The 27,360-nt window shown below is 35.5% G+C and overlaps 1 protein-coding gene across 10 annotated transcripts in view; it reads left to right on the plus strand.

Annotated features, from left to right (window-relative positions):
* Nucleotides 1–27,360, plus strand: part of SOX5 (SRY-box transcription factor 5) — a 1,296,482-nt gene that overhangs the window by 199,724 nt on the left and 1,069,398 nt on the right. The window lies entirely within an intron of this gene.

The raw sequence follows: 27,360 nt of genomic DNA on the forward strand, positions 1-27,360 counted from the left end.
TATATTCAGGTATATTAGTGACTTAAAGAATACGACCCAGACAAACACCTGTAGAACTTTAGATATAATTAAGTCTGTATTATGGAACCCCAATGCAGATTCAAAGGGACAATGGGTCACATTTCAAAGGTAATGAAGAGATTTTGTGTATTAAGCAACATAGGATGAATATATCATATTCCATATTCTCCACAAGTGTCTGGGTTAATTGAAAGAATGAATGGATTATTGAAAGAACAGTTAAGGGAGTTAAGTTCTAATAATTCATATCAACATTGGAAAGTGTTCATTGCTTTACATAATTTGAATAATAGACCGTTGGGAGGAAGTATACCTCTAGCCGGAATGATGACCCCTAAATGTGCAAATTACAAAACAAAAACAGCAAAAGATCCTAATTTGATTGTCATCACACTCCACCCTTCTAGGATCCTTGGCCTTACAAATCTAAATGACCATGGATCCTGGAACAAATAGACATTATACTTTGCAATCCCAAAAGCAGGTTACATGGGCAACTTGTATTTGAATAAGCATTAACATTTCTTTAGTAAATACAACATAGTTCACATTTGCATAGCAATTTATTACCAGTTTGGCCACATGACTTTAAACAAACATGAAGGTATAGGTGTAACCTAACATCATTCTTTGAAGAGAGAGCAACCAGCTCCTCCTTCCTCAATCCCAAGCAGAAATATCCAAGCAAAGTCCACTTGGGGTTGTGTTCTCCCAACCCTGCACTCTCAAATGTAGGCTCTAATGAGCCCTGCTTCCAAGTCCTGAGGGGCAGCTGGGCTACAAAGCCATCAAGGTAGGTTCCTTGGTGGGTACATGGCACTTCCCTCCACCTACCATAGGCAACCCCACCCCCTGTGTTCCAAATTGTCCTTGGAGAATGCTGCCAAAAAGCACACTCAGTGCCTTGCTGCACAGTCTCAGTCTTGCCCCAGGGCTGAACTCCTAACTCCTGGATTGCTCCTCCTCCAGCAGGAGTCAGCTGCTCCCAGCTCCCACCTGGGTCTGTGTGAAGGCAGCTCTGTACTCCTGTTCCTCTCACCTTACCAAGGTCAGCATACTGGCCATTCTTTCCTTCTGCTGAGTGGTTCATTATGGAGTTTTCCAGGGGGGTTCTAGGACTTCATTCCAAATTCTCAATGCTCTGGTCTGGTTTCTGAATATAATACACTTTCAGGGTCTTCACTCCTCCAGCACAGTCAGAAGCTGGGCTAATACGCTGGAGCCTAGGCTCTGGCCATCCCCACTTCTCGGGGCTCCACAGAACCATAGCAACCACAACTGGAAACAACAGACAATTATCCCATACTTTCCTTTAATTTATGCAGATCCTACCGACTATGCCATAATGTAACAGTAAGCATACCAACATACATAGTGGGACCTGCTATCACAAGTTCTTAGATCTGCATTCATAAAAGGAAAATAACTTTCAAGTGGTTAACAATTGTTTTAATCAAGCACAGGTATCATTCCTTTAACCAAGCACATATATCATTCACCTAGTTCAGGAGAGTCAGCACCCTGAACTTCAAAGAAAATACAGAGATATCAAAAAGTCAATAGTCATGGCTTCCTCTGCCTGACCATAATTCAACAGACAGGTCCAAATATCTGACCATATTTACCAGAGAGGAAGGCATTGGGTTTTCAAGCACTGGGTAGGGAGAGTGCAGAGGATGGGTTGGAGGGGGAGGTGTTGGGGTCCTTAAAGCAGCTTCCCACAGTCCTTGTCTACCACTCAAACCTTCTTACAAAAACTAAACCCCAAAGTAAAACCTCATCCTCAGAATATTTATACATTTTTTTTTTTTTAGAGCCAGAGGACACAACCCTCTGACCCAGTGCCTGAATAGAAAAAACAAAAGGTACTTGAGACCTTTCTACAAAAAAAAAACTCCCCTAATCAAGCTTCCAACAATGGACAGATCCATCAGTGGGTGGGAAATATCTTCTATACTGGCATTATTCAATCAGAGGTACTTTTAGTAAAACAAAAACAGCAAAAGATCCTAATTTGATTCCCAACACAGCATATTACATGTCTCCAGTAGACTGTCAGCTTCTTCAGGGCAGGGAAGGTATTGTTTTAGATCTTGGTATTGCCTATTCCTTATGTAGCTTCTTTGTACATAACAACCACTTTGAAAAAAGTTCATTGAATTATTGAATCCAGTGTGTGGGTTTTTTGTTTTTGTTTTGTTTTAAAATTTTTAAAAGAAAGAAATTAACTCATTAACTCAAGTCAACTAATTGGGAGCAAATCAAAATGGAAGTCAGTATATTTCTTGCCACCCCTGTCCTTCCTCATTTCCTTTCCAGGGATTATTATCCTTCTAGTCACCTAGGTTCATCTCCTCTGAGACCTTCTCTCTCATAGCCAATTATGTGTCAATGTTGTTGAATCTAACCTCTACAATATTTCTCCCATTCATCCTTTCCTCTCTACTCAGACAATGGATCACTGCAATAGAAACCCTATTAGCCTTCCTACTTACAGTATCTACCCTCTAGAATCTGTCTTTCACAGAGATGTGAAAAAAAAGTCTTCATAAAAATCTGTTCAGCCTTAGATTTAGTTTATTCATTCTCATCCATAAAGGGAACATTATGCCTCTAAGTTCCTTAAAGAATTGTAGTGAGAATTATTGAAAAAAAAAGTATGGAAGTACTTTGAAGAACCTTAAAAAGACTGTGTCAATTCAAAGAATTCAAAAATGACAGAATTTTATTATCTTCCATCTTGGAAAAGGCTATGTTCTGATGGGGATAAGAAAGAAAGGTATTTTCTGGAACAAGAATGACATATATATGTCCATCATCCCATGGGAGCAAAGACAGTTACTAAATTTGAACTTTTTCCTGAAAATATTTTTCTGAGTCACAGAGTAGTCATTACAAAAACTCCAAAAAGAGTATTGTTTTGTTTTTTTGAGGAGAAAGGTTCTGTTTAGAAAGAGGAATGCAGGAGTGAAAGAAATTAGAATTGAGGGCTAGTTGAGTGATCATGATTATGGAAGAGCTAATTTTAACTTTTTCAAAAGGTAGATTCATTTCAGAGAGGTAGCTGCATTATATGATTTTGAAAACTGAAAATTATATTTTGATGGCTGTTCTATATTTAATATTAGGTCAAGTACATAATGGGAAAAGAATTCACTTTTGAGTCCCCATAGTCACATTGTTCAGCTGTCTAAATAGCTAAAGAAGGACGTATATTTGCAGTGATATTCAAATAGCAGTGTGTGTGTATGTGTGTGTGTGTGTGTGTGTGTGTGTGTGTGTGTGTGTGTGTGTGTGTGTGTGGCTAATGCCCAAATAATAATACTATTCTTTCCTAGCAATTTAGGTGGATCTGTGATTTCTAAAAACATCTAAATAATGTTAAGGAATATAATATACATTTATTTATTTCAAATCGCTTATAGATATTCAGAAATGCCATAACCATTATTTCCCTTATGTCTTGTTACAAAGTGTTTAGAATCAATACTACAAAATTCTGAAGTTGCAAGCTACCTCAGAGGTCACTCAGTCCAACCCGTACTCTCTAAAATATTCTCCAAAAGTGTTCACACAGTCACTGTTTATGGTCCCTTTTAATAAGGGGCCCAGTGCCTCCCTCAGCAGCCCATGTCACTTTTGGACAGCTCTTGTTATTAGGAAGTTATGTTTTTTGTAGTAAGTATGCTCTCGCCCACTCTCCCACATCCAGATAGGCTACATTTCCCACTCAGGGTATTAGGATACCCAGAAGGATTTGCAGGTGTTTTCTTCTCTACTGTCATTGACTTAAGCCCCTACTGTCCCTAAACATCCCCCTCCCACTGTCAGTTCCATTTAATCTCTTAAAATGGAGTAGATTTTACAAAAGAGTTATTTGTTTCAAAGACATAGGAAGAACAAATATACATTTTCTCTCACCTCAAGTCTCCCTTATGATCCCTTATTCTCTGGGGGACAGTAGGCTCAGTATCTAGCTCAGTTTCTCTATAGAACTATGGTCCCACCAAATTGCTGTCAAATGAATTCTCAAGGTATTGTAATAAAAGAATTAGAAATAAATTATTTTAAAATTTTGTGACTTAATTTCTCTAAGAATATAGATGCAAAAATTTTAAATAAGATTTTAGCAAAAAGAGTACAGCAATTTAAGACAAGAATAATGCATTATGATCAGGTAGGATTCACATCAGGAATGCAGGGCTGGTTCAATATTAGGAAAACTATTAGTTTTGAAACCACATAATTATCTCAATAGACACAGAAAAAGCTTTTGACAATGGTGATAAGCTAGATACATTTCCAGTAGGATCAGGGGTGAAACAAGGATGTCCATTGTCCCCACTGTTATTCAATGTGGTATGAAAAATGTTAGCTATAGCAATTAGACAAGATAAAGAAATTGAAGGAATTAGAATAGTCGAAGAAGAAACTAAGTTATCACTCTTTGCAGATGATATGATGATATACTTAGAAAATCCAAGAGATTCAAGTCAAAAACTACTTGAAATAAAAAACAACTTTGGCAAAGTTGAAGGTTACAAAATAAACCCACACAAATCTTCTGCATTTCTATATATTGGTAACAAAGTCCAACAGCAAGAGATAGAAAGAGAAATCCCATTTAAAGCTAGGGTAGACACTATAAAATATTTGGGAGTTTACCTGAATACAACTGCAAGACACTTTTCACACAAATAAAAGTCAGAGCTAAGTAAGTGGAAAAACATCATTTGCTCATGGGTAGGCCAAGCCAATATAATAAAAATGACAATTCTACCCAAACTAATTTACTTATTTAGTGCTATACCAATTAAATTATCAGATACCTATTTTCTAGAGCTGGAAAAAATAGTATCAAAATTTATTTGGAAGAACAAAACGTCCAGAATATCAAAGGAACTAATGAAAAGAAATGCTGGGGCTAGCGCTACCAGAACTCAAATTGTATTATAAAGCAGCAACTATCAAAACCACTTGGTACTGGCTAAGAAACAGAAGGGTAGACAAGTGGAATATTCTAGGGACTTAAGACACAGTAGACAATGAATATAGCAATCTACTGTTTGATAAACTCAAGGACCCCAACTTCTGGGATAAGAACTCACTGTTCGACAAAAATTGCTTGGAAAACTGGATAAAAGTGTGGTGGAAACTAGGCAGAGACCAATGCCTGACACTATACACAAGAATAAAATCCAAATGGGTACACAATCTAGGTATAAAGATTGATACTATGGACAAATTGGTGGAGGAAGGAAAAGTGTATCTATCAGATTTATGGAGAAGTGAAGAAATTTTGACTAAAGAAGAGACAGAAAGCATTATGAAGTGCAAGATGGATAATTTTGACTACATTACACTGAAAAGTTTCTGCACAACCAAACACAATGCAACCAAAATTCGGAGGGATGTAGAAAACTGGGAAAGAATTTTTATAGCTAAGGTTGGTGATAAAGGCCTCATTTCTAGAATATATAGAGAACTGAGTCAAATGCACAAAAATACAAGTCATTCCCCAATTGATAAATGGTCAGAGGATATGAAGAGGCAATTTTCAGAGGAAGAAATTAAAGGTATCTATAGTCATATGAAAAAATGCTCTAAATCACTTTTGATTAGAGAGATGCAAATTAAAACAACTCAGGTACCACATCACACCTATTGGATTGGCAAACATGACAGAACAGGAAGATGATAAATGATGGAGAGGATGTGGGAGAGTTGGAACACTAACATATTGTTGGTGGAGCTATGAGCTGATCCAACCATTCTGGAGAACAATTTGGAACTATGCCTAAAGGGCTACAAAAATATGCATACCCTTTGACCCACCAATACTGCTTCTAGGCCTGTATCCCCAAGAGATCATAAAAACGGGAAAGGGTCCCACATGTACAAAAACATTTATAGCAACTCTCTTTGTGGTGGCCAAAAACTGGAAATCAAGCCCATCAGTTGGGGAATGGCTAAATGAATTATGGTATATGAATGTAATGGAGTACTATTGTGCTATAAGGAATGATGAACAGGAAGACTTCAGAGAGGCCTGGAAAGACTTACATGATCTGATGCTGAGTGAAAGGAGCTGAACCAGGAGAACTTTGTGCACAGCAATGACCACAGTGTGCTAGAGTTTTTTCTGGTAGACTTGGAACTTCGTAGCAATGCAAGGACTTAAAAAAAATTCCCAGTGGTCTTCTAAGGCAAAATGCCTTCCACATCCAGAGAAAGATCTATGGAATTCAATCACAGAATGTAGCAGATCATTTTTTTTAATGTCTATTGCATTTTGGTTTCTTAGATGATTTCTCCCATTCATTTTAATTCTTCTACACAGCATGGCTATAGTGAAAGTGTATTTAATAGGAAAGCATGTGTGGAACCTATATAGGACTGCATACCATTTCAGGAAGGGAGGGAGGATGTAGGAGGAAGAAGGAAAAAATAATAATCTAAGTTGTATGGTACTGATTGTGGAACACTGAAAATAAATAAAATTAATTTTTAAAAAATAAATTAAAAAATATTATGACTACCGCCCTCTTCCACCAGTTTTTTTCATTATAATATATGTTTTTAGAAAATAGAGCTGTGTGTAAAAGAAAGTAATTATTACAGGCAAGTTGACTATTGCTACGGAGAAGCTGAATCCAAGGTATCATTCTAAAAGTTAGTTATGCCTCTGACTGAAGACAGGTTTCTGAATGTATACATATACATACATACATATACACACATATATGTGTGTATATACACGTATGTATGTGTGTATATATATTCATATCACACACATATCTGTCTTATCTTTCTATCTATCTATCTATATGTCTGTCTGTCTGTCTGTTTGTCTCTCTATTCCATACACAATCTGCATCCTATTTAGATAGGGCTTCCTAGAATGGACTTCACTTTAACTGGGTTCCTTAAAGGAACCATACAGCTCTCACCAAAGTGATAGAAACATGGGTCTGTATTAATTTTGAACAATCCTCGTTACTAACAGAAATGAAGATGCATGCAGAGCTGCACTTGTTTTCCTCTCTCTGGATTAGGATATTGCAGTCTGCCAGCAATTAAAGCCTCCACTTGATCTGCAGCAGTGTCTGGCATCTCAGGCAGTGGTAATGGCCAGAAGTGCCATTTTGCCATCTGTGGCTGAATTGGAATTTCTGTACCTCTCAAGATGCAGTTCTTGCTACAGTAATTTCTTTTGCCCCTATCTGCACACAGGTGGGATTACTGAGTTAGGGTGCCTTCATGGAGCCTCCACCTCAGGGTGGGAGCCTTAAGCCTTAAGCAGATCCTCCCTATCTCGTTTCCTAAAGATAACAACTAACAGTTATATAGTATTTTAAGGTTTGCAAAGCTCTTTGCACATTATCTCATTTAATCCTCACAATAACCTTGTAGAGTAGTGTCATTTTAAAGATGAGGGAACCAAGTTTGAGAAGGTAAATGTCTCATTCAGGGTCACATTACTAGTATGTAGATGGGGGAACCTTTGAACCTGAATCTTTCAGACTTCACACCTATGCCTCCACTCACATGCCTAATTTCATACCTAATGCTGGGGATTGTTATCTTCCTATGGTTAATTCATATGTGCTCTCTCTCTATATATACATATGCACATATATACACATACACACATAATGCATGTATGCATGCATATATACACATATATTAATGTAAAACTTTTACGTAAGTGTACATATATGGTCTCTAAATTTGGTCAGTGGCTGATGGAAGGACTCTATAGGTCTTGAGCTAGGAAACCCAATTTCCTTGTCTCTTTTACCTAAACTGAAACTAATTCTTGCTTGGTAGTTTCTTGAAACTTTCTTTGGGTGCTTCTACAGTTTTACATTTACTTTAAAAAGTATGTCAAGAGAAGTAGAGTCTTTCTTGGTCCCTGGTAACTATCTATAACTGACTTTTAGAAACGAACGAACGAATGAATGAATGATAAAAGCATTTATTAAGCTTTTACTGTGTGCCAGGCAGTGTGTTAAGAGCAGTGGGTACAAATACAACAAAGTAAGACAGCCCCAGCCCTTAGGAAGCTTACCTTCTAAGATAATCAGTCCAGGGAATAAATCCTTTTCCCAGCTGACAGGTTAATTTAAAATATTATAAACTTTTGCAGAGTTGAGATTACCAATGTCCTTTCTTGCATATATAACAGAACTCAATCTTATTATTTGTCAGTCCCCACTTTATGAAATTGTATGCTGTGCAAGTTGAATAAAATTCAAGTTTAGTGGAGGAAAGGAGGGAGTTCATAAATCTGAATGAGGCCGCATTTCTTTACAGTTCAGCTCAACAATCCTACCACATAACAAAGGAACTTTGCTAACCCTCTAACGAAAGTGTAAATTGAAAGCCAGATACCCACACTGTGTTGATAGCTTGGTAAACCAAGATTTAGGCAGAGCAGCAATTTTAAGAGGATAGATAGCTACAAAACCCAAGATGCTTGCTTAGTAGTGTTTTTTCCTTTTTTTTTTGGTAGTAGTTTGGGTGTTTTTGTGATCTAGCTGTTCACAGGATTGTAGAATCATAGATGTACAGATGAAAGAAATCTCAGAGGTCATCTAGGTCTATGCCCTCATTTTATAGATGAGAAAGCCTAGACACAGGGATCTTATGTGACTTGCCAACAGTCAGGCAGGAATTGCTTAAATGGTTCATTGGATAAACAATAAATTTGCAAACATATAGTAAGTACCATATATGAAGCACTGCACAAGCCACTTGATGTATATCCCAGTGATTTGCTTTTCACTTTGCTTCATTGTATTCTGCAGAATTTTTTCATATAAATGGAGATTTCTTTGGAATGTTCAGTACCTATAGTATGTTCAGTAGAGTACACACAGTTCATGTATATACAGTACATACATCAGTACATTTTTCAGTATATATAGTTGTAGACTTTTGTGACATCATGTGTTCCTCTACATCCTAGAGATCTCCCTTCCTTTCCATTAAAATGTGGAGGCATTAAATGAATGGTGGATGAGTCAGGAGCCCAACCAGATAAGAATCTTCATTGACTTTCATGAGAAGCTTATAAGCACCTGCTGTACTCTTACGATTTTGGTATAAACCAAAAACATAGCCTACTTGTCAAATCTTGGATGTCTTTTCTGTTGGCATCCCATGCCAGTCACCTAATAATACCCCATTTCCCTGGAAAGATCATTTGTCTTTTAAACCCAGTTTGTTCACAGATTTATAGAAGGATGCACATGTGCTATATTTATAATTGTGCATTTGCCAATAATTGGAAGGAAGTCGGATGTTTGGGGATCCCAACCCTTCTTTGAAGCATCAATTATTATTGACTTGTAAAAACTAGTGCTTGACTTACTGTGAACCTCAACTGGAGAATATGTAAATGTGCACATTTTTTTTTATTTCAATTCCTTCATAAGTCCCTTCCCCCATATACCCATATACATTTTGCTTCAGGCTTTTTACTCCTTTCCAATTCTAACTTTATGTTGGTGCATGCGTATGAGTAAGTTGACTTGGAAAATGAAAAATACCTTTGCTTTAAGAAAGTCTCCATTAAGATGGAGCAATATTTTGAAAACTTCCAGCTAGTTTTATATTACCTTTTGAGACACTGTCTGTTAATTATTCCAGTGCAGTGCCTGTGTTTAGAAAGAAAAGAAATTATAGTATTTATATCTAGCCCATTTCCAATAGATAATAGTAGTGATGCTTTTGCTAGAATGCAATATGGGCTCTGCCATGGTCATGTCAGTTTTGGGTAAGAAGGATGACATAGAGGAAGTAAATGAATATTGATAAAAAGAAAAGCAAATGGAATAAAGATTTTTTTTGGGGGGGGGGAGGAGATGCTCCTGTTATCCTTGTAGTTGGCAATATTACCCATAGTCAAAGTATTCTAAGTAAGAGCACTGTCTTTTTAAAAGCAATAGGGGGTTGGAGTTGAGGGAGTGCTCACAGCAGTAAGTATAACACAGCTGTGCTCTGTTTATGCTTAGGCTACAATAAAAACGCTATAAAATGTGAGATGTCATAGCTCCACTTTGCTTTATTTATACTATTTCCTCTGAGCTCTGTCACACTGCACATTCATCTGCTAAGTTGCAGCAAGAATGGAGATTAAAATATCACAGCTCAAAATAGGAGTCAAGCGGAAGGAGATTCATCATAGCCCTATTAAAAAATATGTAAATATGGGAATGAAGTCATTTTAAAGCTATAAGGCTCTCTCTCCCCTTCAGTGAGTTGGGGAAAGATCCCTGGAGTGAGTGATGTGCTCTGCAAATGACAGATATATGGGATACTTTCTCTATTTTTCCACCCATCAAGATATTTGTTAAGATTAAAAATATTATTTGAATTGCAAATTACATATATGTTTTACCATAATCTTTGCCTAAACTCTATGATGATAGGAAATATGATGTTAGGCTAAAGAAAATTTGCGAAGGAAATGTTGTGTATTGTTCAATTTGTCAGAAAGGGTAATATGGATATTTGGGATTTCACATGTTTTCTGAAATATTACTTAAGCTTGGCAAATCTTCGATGGGTATTCTGTATATAAAAATGGAGAAGTTACGTGGAGAAACTGAGGCATAGTTATGTCAGCTAGCTAACTTATATCAAATAACCTGTGTTGGAGTTGAAAATAGAAGCTAGAAGTCCTAAGTCAAACTCCAGGGAGTAATAGTAAGTGAACTGTAGATATTACCTACTATGTGCCAAGTTCTGTGCTAAGCATTTGACCAGTATCATCTCATTAAATCCTCACAACACACCTGCACTTATTATCTCCATTTTGCAGATGAGGAAATGAAGGCAAACAGAAGGTAAGAGACTTGCTCAAAGTCACACAGCTAGCTACTAAGTATTTGAGGTCACATTTGAACTCCAGTCTTCTGGATAGCAGACCTAGTACTTTCTCCACTGTACCACCAGACTGCCCCTATTCCTTGTTATAAATGTAAGTCTGACAACTTTTTCTCCAACCAATCTGCTTTATGTGTGACTTGATAAGCAAATAAGATGTGACTTGTTGATAGAGTAGGAGTCAATTTTTATTTATAAGACACATATTTTAGATGGAGGTCTGGAACATTCTAAAAACATTTTAAAAATTTCTTTATGGTGCTGCTAATCTAGAGCACTGGATTAGGAGACTAGAAACTTGATGATCTCTAAAGTCCTTTCTGGACCTAAACTTCCATTTTCTGTTCAGTTGGTCAATCTTCTTGATCTATTTGTTGTAACCACCTTGCTCTTTTTAACGAATAAAGAATACTTAAATGTGCAAAATTGTTAGTTTTACAGTTGTTTAACTTGGATTTTTGTAGTAAAAACCAATTAATTGCTCTGTCCTTGACTTAACAATAGTTTCAAAATATTTTTGTGTAATATTGATTTCACCTTTGACCTTTTCTTTACAAATCTCGTAGCTTACTTTGCTTCAAATCTTGAATCAGTAATGCTGATTACTAAGCTGTATCCACCTCAGTTAGAATCATACAATTTTACAGCAGGAAAGAACTTAAAAATCTTTCAGCCGAACCCTCTCATTTTAAAAAGGAAGAAGTTAGGGTCCAGCAAGGTTAAGGAAATTGGCCGTGGCTACCAAAGGAGCTGGCAGCAGAGCTGAAGCTGGAACTGAGGTTTCCTATCTCCCAATCCTCAGCACTTTTCACTACCCCAACCAGTCTTTGAGAAGCTAAATGATACAGTGCCTTGATTGTATAAGGGGAAACAAAACAATTGTATGCTTTAATTAATTGGTGGAGTTTTCTCATGATCTCAGCTACATTGAATTTGATATTTTAGATCATCTATCTTATTTTGGCAGGCATAGGGAAAGGATGCTGGAGAATATGCCTTTGGCTGCCAGGAAAGTGGAAGTGATCAGTTTTTGATTGGCTCTGATGAAATTGATGTCTTGTGTTCTTCATAATTTATCTTGTGAGGCAACAGTTTTCAAGGGATAAGGAAAAGGTTGAAGTAATTTGGTTTGGAGGAAGCAGGGAACAAAAGAAATATTTTGAAGTACAATAGTTGCTCTCGTGAAAGAATATGAGATTTAAAGAGCTTAATCTTTTTCAGGGACATGATTAGCATCAAAGTTTTAAAGAGTAAGAAAGGCAGTGTCTATGTAGGTACCGTTGTGCATTATCAGAGCATAAACTTGGCCTAGAGGCTTATCTTATCTTTTATTACTAGTATTAGTTTGGGGAAAACGTCTTATTTGAAGATATTAAATTGCTATGAAAAACTATTAAATATTTTATTGAGTGCCTATGAAAATAATGAATCAGGGTTTATGTTTGTTAAAAAACACCACATCTTTTATGGGGCACTTCAGTCTGACAAATATAAATGTTTGAGATAATTACAGAATTCTGTTTCTCCCATTTTTTTTGCCTTTACTTTATAAAGTGACATAAAATATGTTTTCCCTCTATAGATGAATGATTGTCATTGTCAGTAATAAAGTCATTAAAATAAAATGGTTAAAAGTTGTTAGTTTTACATTGCATATTTAAATATTTTTGTCATATGCTTAAGGAATGCTTTAAAATACACAAAAATGTTTAAATCTAGAATTTCAATAATGTTCTCATGTATGAAATATGGGATATGTAAAAACATAGAGTAGGAACTGGACTTATGATATGTTTCTGTGGGGAACTACTGGAGGAGAAAACATTTTCTCCTAATATCGATTGTTACTTGATTGGCAACTTGCAGCTCTTAGATAAGGCTGCCACGAGCATCGAGAAGGTAAATGAATTGCCCAGGGTCATGCAGCCAGTATGTGTCAGAAGAAAGAGATTTAAATCAAGGTTTTCCTGATTCTCTAGCTACTGTGCCACTCTTGTCTATATAAAGCATATGCCTATTAATTTTGGAAAAAAATCTTAGTTGCCCAATGGATCATGGAAGGGAATGATGAAAATTATATCTGAGTTTTTGAGCTCAGGATGGGTATGTACAATTCTTTGCTGTCTAGTATTAACATACAAAATAACCTGAGAATCAGGGAAAACAAGATGGGCTCATAATCAGAAGTTAATACTGTGTAGAGAAAAAAGAGAGTGCACACCAGAGAATCTTGGGAAAGAATGTTTTCCAATCCCTCCTCATCTTTACTTCAAATATACTTACAGTATTAGAGGATTTGTTCATTTGGCAATGAATACAAGGAGAATATATGGTGCTTCTGTCCCATTCTATCCTGGTAGAAAGATGATCAGAGGGTACTGCTTTCAGATTTTCAGTAGTCTCCTTCCCCACCCTATGTGGGATCGAGTTTTGGGGTAAACAAGTGGCTTATTTTCTATACCCTACATGCTGCCTCCTTTTAATGTCTCTCATTCATAATGGATCAATAAATACAATGGCAAGGTAGTCATTATAACCAGAGAATCACAAAATTTGAGTGGGAAGGAACCCCAGAAGTGATATAGTCCCATGCCCAAGAGGAATGCCCACTATGACATCAGACATGTTATCATCTGGTCATTGTATTGGTGAATAGCTCTGTTATGAAAGTTTTCCTAATGTAAAGTTTAAATGTATTTTTTTGTAACTTCAACTCTCAGATCTTCCCTATGTTGCCAACCATAAATTCAGTCCCTCCTCCCCTTGGGGCCCTTCATATAATGAAATTGTAAGATTTAGTTTTATTTTTATATTTCATATTATTTTAGCAAGTGTATATGTTGCTTTCCTGGTTCTGCTTACTCTACTCTGCATCAGTTAATATGCCTTCCCATTCTTCTGTGAATCTTTCATTTTCATTTTTCCTATTACATTCCTGCACTTTGTTTAGTCATTCCCCATTTCATAGTCATCTACTTTGTTTTCAGCTCTTTGCTGTCCCAAAAGTGCAACTATGAATATTTTGGTGCTTATTAGGGATGTCTTTCTTTCTTTGAGTTACATGTGACTAGCAGTCACATTAGTTATATATGAGTTATATGTGACTAGCAGTCAGATCTCAGGCTCAAATCATAGTTTATAGTAAGTCTAAAAATTGCGTATTCCTTGGAATTCTTTGTCTCCTTTCTGCCAGTATTGTGGCAGAATCAGAAGGGAGAGGCACACAGGACTAAAGGCCATTTTATATTTTTCTTTATTTTGTCAATTGTCATGTCTATTTCATTCATCAGTAAGTGACCAGACTGTTGGTGATGAGTCCTTCTATATTTATTTAGGTTGGTTCTCAGAAAGAAGCTTCTCTTTGTTGCCAGGGCCATTCTTGAAACCTTTCCGTCATGGCAGAAATTGCGCAAAGTTTTGTTCCCTTAGCATAGGAACCCATAGTTGCCACTATTGACATAAAACTAGGACTTTGTGGATGACATTAGCACCATGTATAATTTAATGAAATATATTTCACGCTTATGGAATCCTTATGAATTATGAGGGTTAATTGATCAGATATGAAATTTGTCATTCAAATGAATTTATAAGAACTAATATAAGTATTTAAACTGATAATGTAGGCTATTGAGAAAAGATGCTATGTCAAATTGATTTTTAATTCAGTGACGTTTCTAATGATTAATAATTCCATTCTACATACTTTAGGGAATGTTCATTTGTTTGTTTTTCAAGAAAATTTTACTACACAGTCATATTTTGCAAATATTTGATTTAAATGGATTTCTTAGCTGGCAAATTTAATGCCTGAGATAGCTGAAAATATTTTTCAGGATACTGCGCTGTACCTGGTTTTCTTCCTACCTATCTGACTGTTCCTTCTCTGTCTTCTTGGATTATCCTCAAAATCATGCCCTCTAACACTAAGTGTACCCTTATTACGGGGGTACCCTTCAGGGTGCTGTCCTAGGCCCTCTTCTCTTCTCCCTTTATACTACTTGGAGATTTCAACAACTTCCATGAATTTAATTACCATCTCCAGGCTGATGATTCTCAAAGCTATCTATCCTCCAGTCTCTCTGCTCACCTCCAATCTTGCATCTCCAACTGCCTTTCAGACTTCTTGAAGTGGATATACAGTAGATATCTTAAACTCAGTAGTTCAAAATGGACTTGTCTTTCCCTCTAAACCCTACCTCCCCACCTTTCCTGTTGCTCTAGAGGCCAACACCATCTGTCCAATCGCTTAGACTAGCAACCTAGGAGTCATTTTGAATTCTTTATTATCTTTCACTTTCCATATCTAAGATGTTGCCAAAGCCTGTTGATTTCATCTTTGCTATATCTCTCAAATATTCCTCTTTTTCTCCTCTGATACTGCCACCACTCTGGTAGATAACTCTCATTACTGTGTGCCTTGATTATTGCAGTAGCCTGTTGGTGGGTCAGTGTGCCACAAGTTTTTCTTTGTTTCAATCCATCTTCCATTCAGCCACTAAAGTGATTTTTCTAAAATTTAGGTCACATTAAACCCCTCTCCCTCACCACCAATAATCTTCAGTGACTTCCCATTGCCTTCAGGATAAAATCCAAATGCTTTCTTTGGCAGTCAGAGCCCTTCACAACCCAGCTCCCTCCTACCTTTTCAATTTCCTTACACCGTGCTCTCCACCCAATATTTTTTCATCTGGTGCCTTTGGCCTTCTGGCTTTTTTCTAGGAAAAAGGTACTATATCTCATGGCTCTGGACATTCTCCCTAGTTATCCCCCATTCCCGGGGTCCTCTTCTTCCTCTGCTCTTTACACTGGTCTCCCTGGCTTCCCTTAAGTACTAACAAAATCCCACCTTCTATAAGGAAGCCTTCTCTAGATCTTCTTCATTTCAATGTCTTCCCTTGTTAATGATTTCCTTTTTATCCTATATATATAGTTCACATTATGTGTGTGTGTGTGTGTGTATATATATATATACATATATATATATATACACACATAGACATACTTTATCTTATTGTAATTTATTGCACTTTGCAGATACTGTGTTTTTTTAATTGAAGATTTGCTGCAATCCTGCATCAAGCAGGCCCGTTGGCACCATTTTTTCCCAAGGGTATATGCTCACACTGTGTCTCTCTGTAACATTTTGGTAATTCTCACAATATTTCAAGTTTTTTTCAATATTATTATTATATTATGGTGATCTGTGATCAGTGATCTTTGCTGTTACCATTGTAATTGCTTTGGGGTGTTATGGGCCTCACCCGTACAGGATGGCAAATTTAATTTCCAGGTGGGTCCAACCATTGTTCATCTTTCTCCTTCTCTTTGGGCCTCACTATTCCCTGAGACAAAACAGTATTGAAATTAGACCAATTAGTAGCCTCTAAATAGTCAAGGAAGAGCCAATTGCTGCATCAAACTTCACTGCTGGCTTATTTTAAGAAATAGGTACAGCCACCCCAGCCCTAGAGTCCTGATTAGTCAGCAGCTCTCGACATTGATGCAAAGCTTTCCACAGACTCGCCAAAGGCTCAGATTATTATTAACATTTTTAGCAATAAAATATTTTTGAATTTAGATACATACATTTTTAGACATACTCCTGTTGCACATGCAATAGAATATAATAAACATTTCTATGTGCTGGGAAACCACAAAATTTGTGTCGTTTGCTTTATTATGATAATCACCTTATTGTGTTGGTCTGGAACTGAGCCCACAATATTTCTGAGATATGCTTGTGTTTGTTTGCATGTTGTCTTCCTCATTAAGTTGTGAACTCCTTGAGGACAGGGACTTTTTTTACCTCTTTTTTAAATCTTCGGCTCAGCACAGTACTTGGTATATAAACTTAATAAACATCTGTCAATTGATGGATTGGCCTTTGTGCATGTTTATTCTTTATTACTTGTATGCTTTTAGAGGGTGAACCCTATGCCTTATTTATTTTTGCATCTGTCCACTCTAACACCTACTATACCACATTTAGTATGCACTACATACATGTTTCTTGAATGAATGAATGACTACAAACAGACAACATAGACAGCAATTACAATGATAATCTATTGAAGAGCTTGAAATTTCTCTGAATTTGCACTGTCTTCATTACTGGGTAATGCAGATAATATCTTATCTGAACAGGCCCATCCTAGGATCATAAAGTAGAAGAAACCTTAGAGATGATCGTATCCAACAACCTTACAAAAGGCCAAGAGAGATTATGTGATTCCCTAGGGTCACACAGTAACTATCTAGGCATAGGGGAGAATTCCAATCCAGGTCTTCCTGATGAGAAGTCCAACCTTCTCTCCACAGAATCATAGCAGGAATTCTGGTTCATACCTTCCTATGAGTTTTCCACAAACAGTTTTCTACAATGACTGGTGATATTCCTATCATACCAGTGAATCTCAGATTGTCCATTTATTATCCTTTAAACAAAAGCTAAACTAATTAATATTATTTTAAAATGCTTCTTTAATAACATGAAGGCCTGAAACTCTCTATGTCTTCACCAACACTTCCTTCTAATTGTTTTCCATAGAAATATGGACAGAGCTAAGAAAAAATATAGGCCAGCCTGAGGAGAAGCACTATGCACATTTTTGATATACATGTATATCTGAATATATTACATATGTATATACTTTGAACAATGTAGAAAAACTTAAATGGTTGGGTTATTTTATTGAATAAATGCTACTTGAATGACTACCTAGTCACTTGTGCAGTTCTATAGGGTGTTCTATCTCTTTTTCCTTGGTTGAACTGTCACATTCTCTGAGGATTTTGTTTTCTTTTTCAGTTAATGCTAATTTTAGACAAAATGTTGTCTGACCCATGTGAACTGCTAAAATAGCATACAGGTGATGCAGTAAATTGAATCAAGAGTAAATTATTTACTAAAGTAAACTTTTCATGTATTTATGTTTAAATATGGAAGATTAAATTAATGAAAGTTTTTTTGCTGTTACTTACATTGAAACAGTAGGTTTTCTTAATACCAGTTGGTCGACGTTGATGCTTTGCAGCCTTATAACATTAATTTGTATATGTTTAGTAACTGTCTTAATACTAACTAGGTTAAATTTTACAACTGCTGTTAATGTTGCCCCAATCAATTTAATAAGTGCCCTCGATGAGAAATTGCATGTCTCTTCGTCATGGCAATTGTTTTAATTTTGAAAGCATTTATTTTCATAAAACAATATTCATCAGATGTTTTCCTTGTAAAGATAAATGTTATAATTTTTTGAATCAATTGATTGCCTAAAGGAATTATTGAGACACTGCATTTACAAATGGATGGCCATTAATCACTGTTGTAAGTAAATCTGAGGGTTACCGTACTGATGCTCACATGTACATAAGAGGTTTACTATCTATTGGCTTTGGGGGAGAGTTAGTCTATCACAAAAGAATATTGATATTGCAATGCTGCACATGGTGTCATAACATTGGCAAAGTGGCAGAAACAACATGCAATATTTTTGAATAGCGTGGCATTTCTTTGAAGTACTGCAGGCAACTGAACATAAATCAGACTTAATGACGGATTTTCCAAAGATGTTTATTAATGTATTCCTTTAATCTAAAATACCTACTCTTGGCATTCATAAAGCCAGCAAAAGGGAAGTGAAAAGTATTCCTAAACCCCAGCAATTACTTGTAGGTGCTCAGTAATTAAATCAGCTGGGTACTGGATGATATTAAGAATAGAATACATAACATTCCCATTTCCTTAGACCATTTTAAAGATACATGGCCTACCAAATTTCTTATATTTTGTATGTCTTCAAACAAAGGTCAGAGTTTATTGCATCATAAATGAAATTACTTAGGCATTCTAATTTTAGAGTATTTAAAAGTATAGTTTTCACTTAACTGACCAGCTCTCCTTAATTTTGTATACTTGATAGTAAAAGCCTATGAAACTAATGCAACTTTTATGAATGTAAAAGAAGTGGAATGTACACAATCCAAAATTTATACATAGAACTATAAATTATATGTATTGGATATATGGCCAATAGTAGAATGGACTACTTATAGAAGTAAATCCTTTAGTAAAGTGTTTTTTTTTAATGTCAAATCTAGATAACCACTTGTTGGAATGTTATAGAAAGGATTCCTAATGAAGTTAAATTGGATGACATGACCTATTTACTTCCAACTCTGAGATTCTGTATATAATTCTGTGTTGTTAAAAGAATGGGAAAATTTGGGGGCTAACAGTATAATAAAGATTGAATACTCAAGTTCTGACTGCCAGCATAGTCACAGAATCTCTCAGTTCCACTAGAAAATATTTGACAGCTCTGAAGTCAGAAGCTGGCACATACATTTTATTGTCTAATGCCCTCTGCAGTTCTCTTCTAAGACAGCAAAATCAATCAGGTTCTTGAGGGCTGGAACTTTTTCACTTTGTCTTGTATCCTTAGAACACAATGCCATGCCCAGCACCTAGTAGATACTTAATGAATGAAGGTTTCTTCATTGACTGATTTGGTGAGTATTTTTGGTTAATTGGGCAACTAGGTAGCACAGTGGCTAGAGTGCCAGGCCTAGAATCAGTAAGATATGAGTTCAAATCTGGCCTCAGACACTTACATGGGCAAGTCATTTAACCCTGTTGGTCTCAGTTTTCTCATCTGTAAAGGGAGCTAGCACTCTAGTACTTTTGCCAAGAAAACCCAAAACAAGGTCACAAAGAGTCAGACATGACTGAAACAACTGAACAACAGTTGGTTAATTATACTATTAGAATTGTATAACTGTAGCACAGTCTGCAATGGGTTTAAATGTGGCTTTTATTTATGACTTGCCACTTGAAATTTTAGTTAAAAAATGATCTCCATTGGTGTAATATATCCCCATATTATTATGAACAATATTTTGTAACTCAGCAAAACTATTCAGTTGCACCACTTGTCTTCAGTTTCCCATTTTACTTTTTTGTACCATCTCCCTCATCTGTCTAGTAACCTTATAATTCCTGGATGTCCAGAGACTTCCCTCAAAACTCATGTCCCTTGATTTATAGTGAAAAAAGTACTGAACCTGAAGCTGATACATCTTGTTTTCAGTCCTTGCTTTGCAGTTTACCATTGTATAATGTTGGGTAGTCACTTAGTCAACAGTCAAAAAGCACTTACTGAGTGACAGGCACTGTCAGCTCTGGGGATGCAAAGAAGGGGAAAAGAAAACATTGTTCCTGCTCCTAAGGAGATTATATTCTAAAGTATGTGTAAATAATATATAAAATATATGCAGCGTAGGGGTAATCTCAAAGGGAAGGAGCTAGCAAAAGAGGAAGCAGGAAGAGACTCTGGAAGAAGGTGGAATTTGAGGCATCTTTAAGGAAAGACTTAGTATAGGTAAGGACCATAAGAAGAGAGCCAGTATAGGTAAGGAGATCAAGTATTCTAGGCATAGGAGATCAGTACTAAGGTATGTAATTGGGAGATAAAATATTATAGTCAAGGAATGTTGAGTAGGCCAGTGTACCTAGCATTAGGGAATTTATGAAATGGAGACTAAGATGAAAGAAAACTTGAAAGGTACAAAATGACCAACTTTTGAAAGACTTTGAATGTCTAACAGAGGACTTTGCATTTGATCCTGGCAATAATAGGGAGCTACTGAAGTTTATTGAGAAAAGGGAGTGATATGGTTAGATCTAGACTTTGGGGAAGTGACCTGGACAGCTGAGGGGAAGAATTTGAGGCAGGGAAACTAATTAGAAAATGTGATCCTGTCCCTTCATTTGTAAAATGAGGATAAAAATTTTTCACTAGTACAAATCAGCTAATATATATGGAAGTGATTTATGAAGTATGAAATATACTTTCCTTAATCCAAAGAAGTGAGCAGTGTGGTAATTTTATATACCATTAGTAAGGGTAGAAAATTGATCATAAAGTGCTTTTTGTGTCTTTTATATAGCCATGCACAGATAATTATTCTTTCTTTTATATAATTTATACGCATGTATATATAAATATACATTTACATCCACACATATGTATCTGTACACACATATATGTGTATTTATATATTTGCATATTTATAAATGCTAATTCAAATAACACCCCTAAACCAAAAAGAATTCATCCATTCAATCCTTTAATTATAATTAATTTTTTTGTTTCTGCAGAAAGCTATATAAAACAATAATCTCTGTGGTAATCTCTAAAAATAACTGATTTAAAATACAGAGGTGTCAAATTATTAGAAATGTTTAGGGAAATAATGATTTGATTCTATTACCTAGGTGATTAAATTAAAAGGCAACCTTCTCAATCAGTCAATTTTCCCCAAATCACCATTTATGCTAAACTGTCTATTGTCTATAAATGTAGCTTTTAAACAAATAACTTACTGGGGAGTTATAAATCATAAGAACCAGAAACATTTAGGTCAGTGGATCTACCTAAAACCAGTTGTGCATTATTAAATATGTGTTTAGTTTATATTAAGATTGTGAATTTCAGTTTAGATAATCAGATGTGTTGTTGACATTACAAGACTTAGTTGTTTTGCCTCTAGTACAGATATCCTTTGTCTGCACTTGTTCTTATTCAGATATTTTACACTTCTCTGTTTTTTTCAAAAGTATTTTTAACCTCTTTTATAAGAACACCTAGAATTTTAACGAGAACAAGTGTGATAATTCCATGGTCCAGGGTGGTTTTTTGAAAAGTTTGTTGTAAGTATATTCATAGATCTTTTCAGTCTTTTGCCAGTTGTTATTCTCTTCCTAGTTTCATCATTAAATACCCCCAGATTGACTTTGTTTCATTGTGTTGATCGTTAAGCTCTTTTAAAAATTGTTTTTAACCTTTCTCTGTTTCTCTGTTTTGCTAGACAATCTAACTTACAATCTTTCACCATTTTTTCCCCTTTAAGATTATTCCCAGTCATTTCCAAATCATGCTGCCTGAACTCCTCCCATCTTCATCATACTTCTCAGCCTTCTCCCACCAAATGAGAGAGCTCTGACCCTGGAATTCCAGGATCTGATAGGTGAATTGTAGTCATATTTTACTCCAGATTGTGGCTTCCATATTGATTTCTGGCCATTTTCAAACCATGTCATCATATAGATCCTTAACCTTTCCACTCCACTTTCTAGTTTACTTTTATATCTTGCCTTCTTTCATTCAAATGTAAACTATTTGAGGGCAGAGACTATTTCTTATCTTTTATGTATATCCCCTGCATTTAACATGCTGCACAGAAAGTGGGGAGGGTTGTTTAATAATTTTTTTCATTATTTATTAGGTCCTTGTAAATGAGTTTATATTCTAAGTTATTGAGACCCTTTTCTGCCATATTTCTCTAGTTGGAAAATGAGAAATCTTTGTGATTAAGATGATTTTCATACTCTTTGGTATTTTTATTATACCAATTAATTTAAATTGCTTTATCTTCTTAAGAAATTATTGCCATCAGTTTTCTCATCCATATCACATTTTCCTGCATCAGTAACTTGTTTAAGTTGGCCAGGTAGCAGATGTCTTAGTTAAGTTCTATGTATTTTGTAAGTTTTAATTTTTTTTTTTAGCTTTTTTCTATTTTTAGTATTTAATCTAACAAATAATTGGTTTTGCTGTATATGGTCATATGGTTCAGGAATTATTTCAAAATTAGTAGCAGGTAATTTCCTATCTTTTAAAAATAATTGTTTCATTTTGTGATATTATTTAGTGTTCACAATATCCTGTACCTTCTGAACTTTTCCCCAAAGAAAATATTCATAATGTGTAACTATGAGGCTTCTTTATAGTTTGCAAATCTTTGAACTCTCTCATTGCTTAGTCCTGATCCATATTTGCCAACACACTTTTCTTCATTATTGCCTGTTCCATACTTTTCACTGAAGTCACTAAGTCTTGAAATATGTATTGATTTCATAATGTAGTCTTATAGCATTCTTCATAGATTTTCTTTACCTCTTCATTCTCTGCAACAGATGTTGGTGTATAGGCTGTAATTATGTTCATGGCGGTCTTTTTGCATTTATCTTGACACTTATTTCTGCTTTATTTTTGTCTTGGCATTCTACCAATAGAAAACTTTGGACAGAACGACATTATTCTGATTAAACTGATCTCATTAGCCAATTTGTTAGACTGTAGGTAATACAAAATGTCACCAAGAGTTTTTAATTTATAAAGATCTAAAATGTTAGAATGGATTAATGTAGTCTTAATAGAATGCTGTAATCGTGTATCAGAGAAAGTAAAATTATATGTGTATGAGCACACACAAATAAACATACTCAAACCTACTGTACTGAAGTCCACAGTCTTTGAGGATAATGAGTAAAATAACTATGGCTGTGCCCTAAAGGAAGAAAGAAAATGAGTGTCATGCATTACTAGTAGTCTAATGATAATGATATGAGACAGTGGTACTATTAGATTTACACTAACTCGAGAAAGAAAAAGGAAAAGAACTTATATTCTTCTGTTAAATAAAATAGGAAAAAGTTAACAAGTTCTACTTTGTTCTCTCGGTGATGGTGATGTACTTTTGAGTATCATTTTCTTATGCTAGACAAGAAAGAGTACAGTGATATTGTACTTAACAAAAACATTTCAACAGCAGAAAGAATTAATAAAAAAAGGTTCTCTAATGACTCTCTCCAGAAACTCAAAGAAAAATCACCGTTTCAGTTGATTAAGGGAGGAAAATTAATACACTCATTATTTTGCTCATATGACCATAAATAACCATTTGATTTGTTGAATCTTCCACCTTTCATTCAGTTTTCTTTGTTGTTGTCATGTAGATATATACTGTCATTTAAATGTATTTTTTTTTCTAATTTTCTCATTTTATTTTATTCTTGGTATTTTTCCAACCCCCTCTTTATTTTTTTATGCTTCGATTTTTTTATTATTATTTTTTAATGTTTAACAATCACTGCCATACAATTGAGATTTTATCCCCCCCACACCTACCCCCCACTACCTCCCTCCCTCCCCACGACTGCATACAATTCTGTATAGGTTCTACATATACTTTCCTATTGAGTATATTTTCACTATAGTCATTAAATGTATTTTTTAAAAGAGAAAATAGTAGAATCAACAATGATAGGCCAATGATAACTTCTATTTTAGGGAACATGCTAAAAGCACTCATTAAAGAGAGATTTGGTGATTAAAAATCTAGCATGATTCCATCAAGGACAGAGTATGACACAATAAACTTATTCTGTCTCTTTTCATAGGATTATTGTTGGGGACAGGTAGAATTATATAGTTTACCTGGATTTCAACAAAATAACTGATAAAGTTTGTTGCCACTGATTTGGTGGGAAAGATAAAGCACTATTATAAGATCATAGTACAAATGGATGGATTTGAAACTAGTTGAGTGGTTCCATATTAGCTTGGCAAGAGGTTCCCAGTGGAGCATCACCAAGAATTTGTGTTTGTCTCTTTGCTAATTAATATTTTTTAAAAACAATAATCTGAATAAAGGTGTGCCATTACTAAATCTTCAGTTGTCAAGTGATAGAGCCAGGCTCCAAAAATTCTTGGAAAACTATATCACTGAGCAAAATCTCAAAGGATGAAATAAAAATTGGAATAAATTTAAATTGTTAAATATAAGTTTAAAAAACCCAACTTTTAAATAGTGTAGACATGCTTAGATACTATTTTGTCTAAAACATCTGAAGGTTTTAGTGCATCATCTTAATATGAATCAGCAGTGTGATGTGGCTATCAAAAAACTATTGAAATGAGTCAGTTTTCAGGAGTTAGTAAATGACAAGCCTGCTGTACTCATTAATATCTAGTCAGACCATTTCTGGAGTATTTTCTTCACTTCTGGATACTACTGGTTAGGAAAGACATTGATAAGCTGAAGAACATCCAGAGTAAGTCAGCCAGGATTGATTGAAAGAACTTGAATGTTCAACCTGGAAAAGGAAAACTTGGGGAGAAAGGATGTTACTTGTCTCCAGTTGTTTGGAGGTTGTCAGGTGGAAGAGGATCAGGCATATCCTACTTGGTCCCAAAGGACAAAAACCAGGACCACTTGTTAAAGCTGCAAAGAGGCAAAATTAGGCTCGATGTTATGAAAATGTTAGTAACATTAAGAGTTATCTATAACTTTCTCTCCTCTTACTCTGTTCTTAATTTCTGACAATTCAGATTCAGAGACAAAACTGCTATCTCCAAAGTTACCAGTGATCTCTTAGCTGTCAAATCCAGTGATATTTCCTCAATTCTCATTCTCCTTGACCTCTCAGAAGCCTTAGTTGATCTCCTTGGGACTTTCTTCTTTCTAGGTTTTAGGTACACCACTCTGTCCTGGTTTCCCTACACTTTTATTTGACTACTCCTCTGTGTCCTTTGTGGAATCCTTTTCCAGATCATGCCCTCTCACCTCAGTAGGGTCTGTCCTGAGCTCTGTTCTCCTCTCCTTCTATACTACTTTATTGGTGATTTAATCAGTTCCCATGGATCGAAGTACCATCTCTATGCTGATGATTCTCAATCTACCTGTCTTGTCTCAAAGTCTTTGCAGACCTCCGGTCTCAAATCTCTAACTTCCTTTCAGACATCTAGAACTGGAATTCCAGTAGACATCTTTAACTCAATTATCTTTTGCCCTAAAGCCTCCCACTTTCCTTCCTTATTACTGTAGAAGGCAGCAACATCCTAATCACCTCCTCTCTGCCCATCTAAGTTTTTGGCAAGGTCTATCTATTTCACCTTTGCAACATCTCTTAAACATTCCCCCTTTTCTCCTCTGACACTGCCAATGCTCCAGTGCAGGCTCTCATCATCACATGCCCAGATTATTCTAGTAGCCTGCTGATGGGTCTTTCCACCTCAAGTCCCTCCCAATTCCAGTCCACCCTCCATTCAGCCAATAAAGTGATTTTCCTAAAGTGTAGGTTTGATCATGTCACCCCCTACCCAATAAACTCCAGTGGCTTCCTATTGCCTCCAAGAGCAAATACAAAATGCTCTGTGTGGCATTAAAAGGCCTTCATAATCAATCCCCTCCTACCTTTCCTGTCATCTTACATCTTACTCCCTGAAACATACTCTTTGATAGTGACACTGACTTCTTGACAGTTCCACAAATAAGATGTTCCATCTCTTGACAATGGGAATTTTCTCTGGCTGTCCCCCATGCCTAGGATGCTCTCCCTCCACTGCTCTGATGACTGCCCTCCCTGGCTTCCTTTAAATCCCACCTAAAATCCTACCTTCTGTAGGAAGCCTTCACAAATGCCATTAAATCCAGTGCCTTCCTTCTAAGAATTGTGTGCTATTTATTCTGTGTTTAGCTGACTTTGTTTATGTTTGTTTGTTTGTTGTCTCCCCTATTAGGTCATGAGCTCCTCGAAGGAATGGACTTTTGCCTTTTTTTCTATCTCCAAAGCCTAATTAGCATAGTGACTGGCACAAAACAGGTGCTTAATAAATGTCTATTTGATTAATTGAAATGGAATGGGGTGCTTCAGAAAATAATGAGTTCCCTCTCACTGAAAGTCTTCAGGCAAAGGCTAGATGACCACTTGTCAGTTATGTTTGGGGTTTGTATTTCTTTTCATATATAAATTGAACTAGGTCTACTTAAAGGACAGACATTTAAAACTGTGAATTTATGATTCCAAATTTTATATCAGAAGAATTGGAACAATAGGGGAACAATATTGGCGAAACCTAGTACTTTAATAAAATAATTGCTAAAAACTTTTGCAGCTATATTGGAAAAACCCCACATGCCAGTAACTATACTCATTTGAAAATGATTGGTAACCAGAAAAGCAGATGAAAAAATGCAAATTATATAATGTATTTTTTCGTTAGATTTCTCAGTTTATTAACATGGAGAAATATTTAGCCTGGGAGTTTTTCAATTCTTTCACTGAACAAAAAGGTTTCTCTTTCTAAATGATTTTTAAAAAATTCAGAAATCTGAAAGCATTTCATGTTTACTTTCTGCTACAAAATAAATCTGTTAAAAGATGATAGGTATTCTCTGTTAACTTACATTTCTTCAACATACAAAAACTCTGAACTTAATAGATAGATCATATTTTAGTCAAAATGAAACTTCCATCTGAGAATAAAATGCAGTTGTATTTATTACTATGTAAATACACTAAAGTGGGGAGAAAGTATGTAAAATTTAATTCAATGCAAAAAGTCATTAATTAAACACTTATTATGTATCTAGGTAATATCTCTATTCGGGGACTTGGAATATAGTGGCAAAAAATGAGATGTTCTTTGCCCTCAAGATGCTTATGTTCTATAAGGGTTAATGTGGGTATGTGTTATCAATTAACATCAATGAAATATAGTTACCTAGGAGAACATATATTTTTAAATTTATTGAAAAAATCCCAAAGAACCTATATTCTATTTTTAAGCTCAGTAATTTCTTAGGTTTTGTACCACT

Source organism: Notamacropus eugenii, chromosome 3 (genome assembly GCF_028372415.1).
Source record: "Notamacropus eugenii isolate mMacEug1 chromosome 3, mMacEug1.pri_v2, whole genome shotgun sequence".
NCBI classification, from domain to species: domain Eukaryota; kingdom Metazoa; phylum Chordata; class Mammalia; order Diprotodontia; family Macropodidae; genus Notamacropus; species Notamacropus eugenii.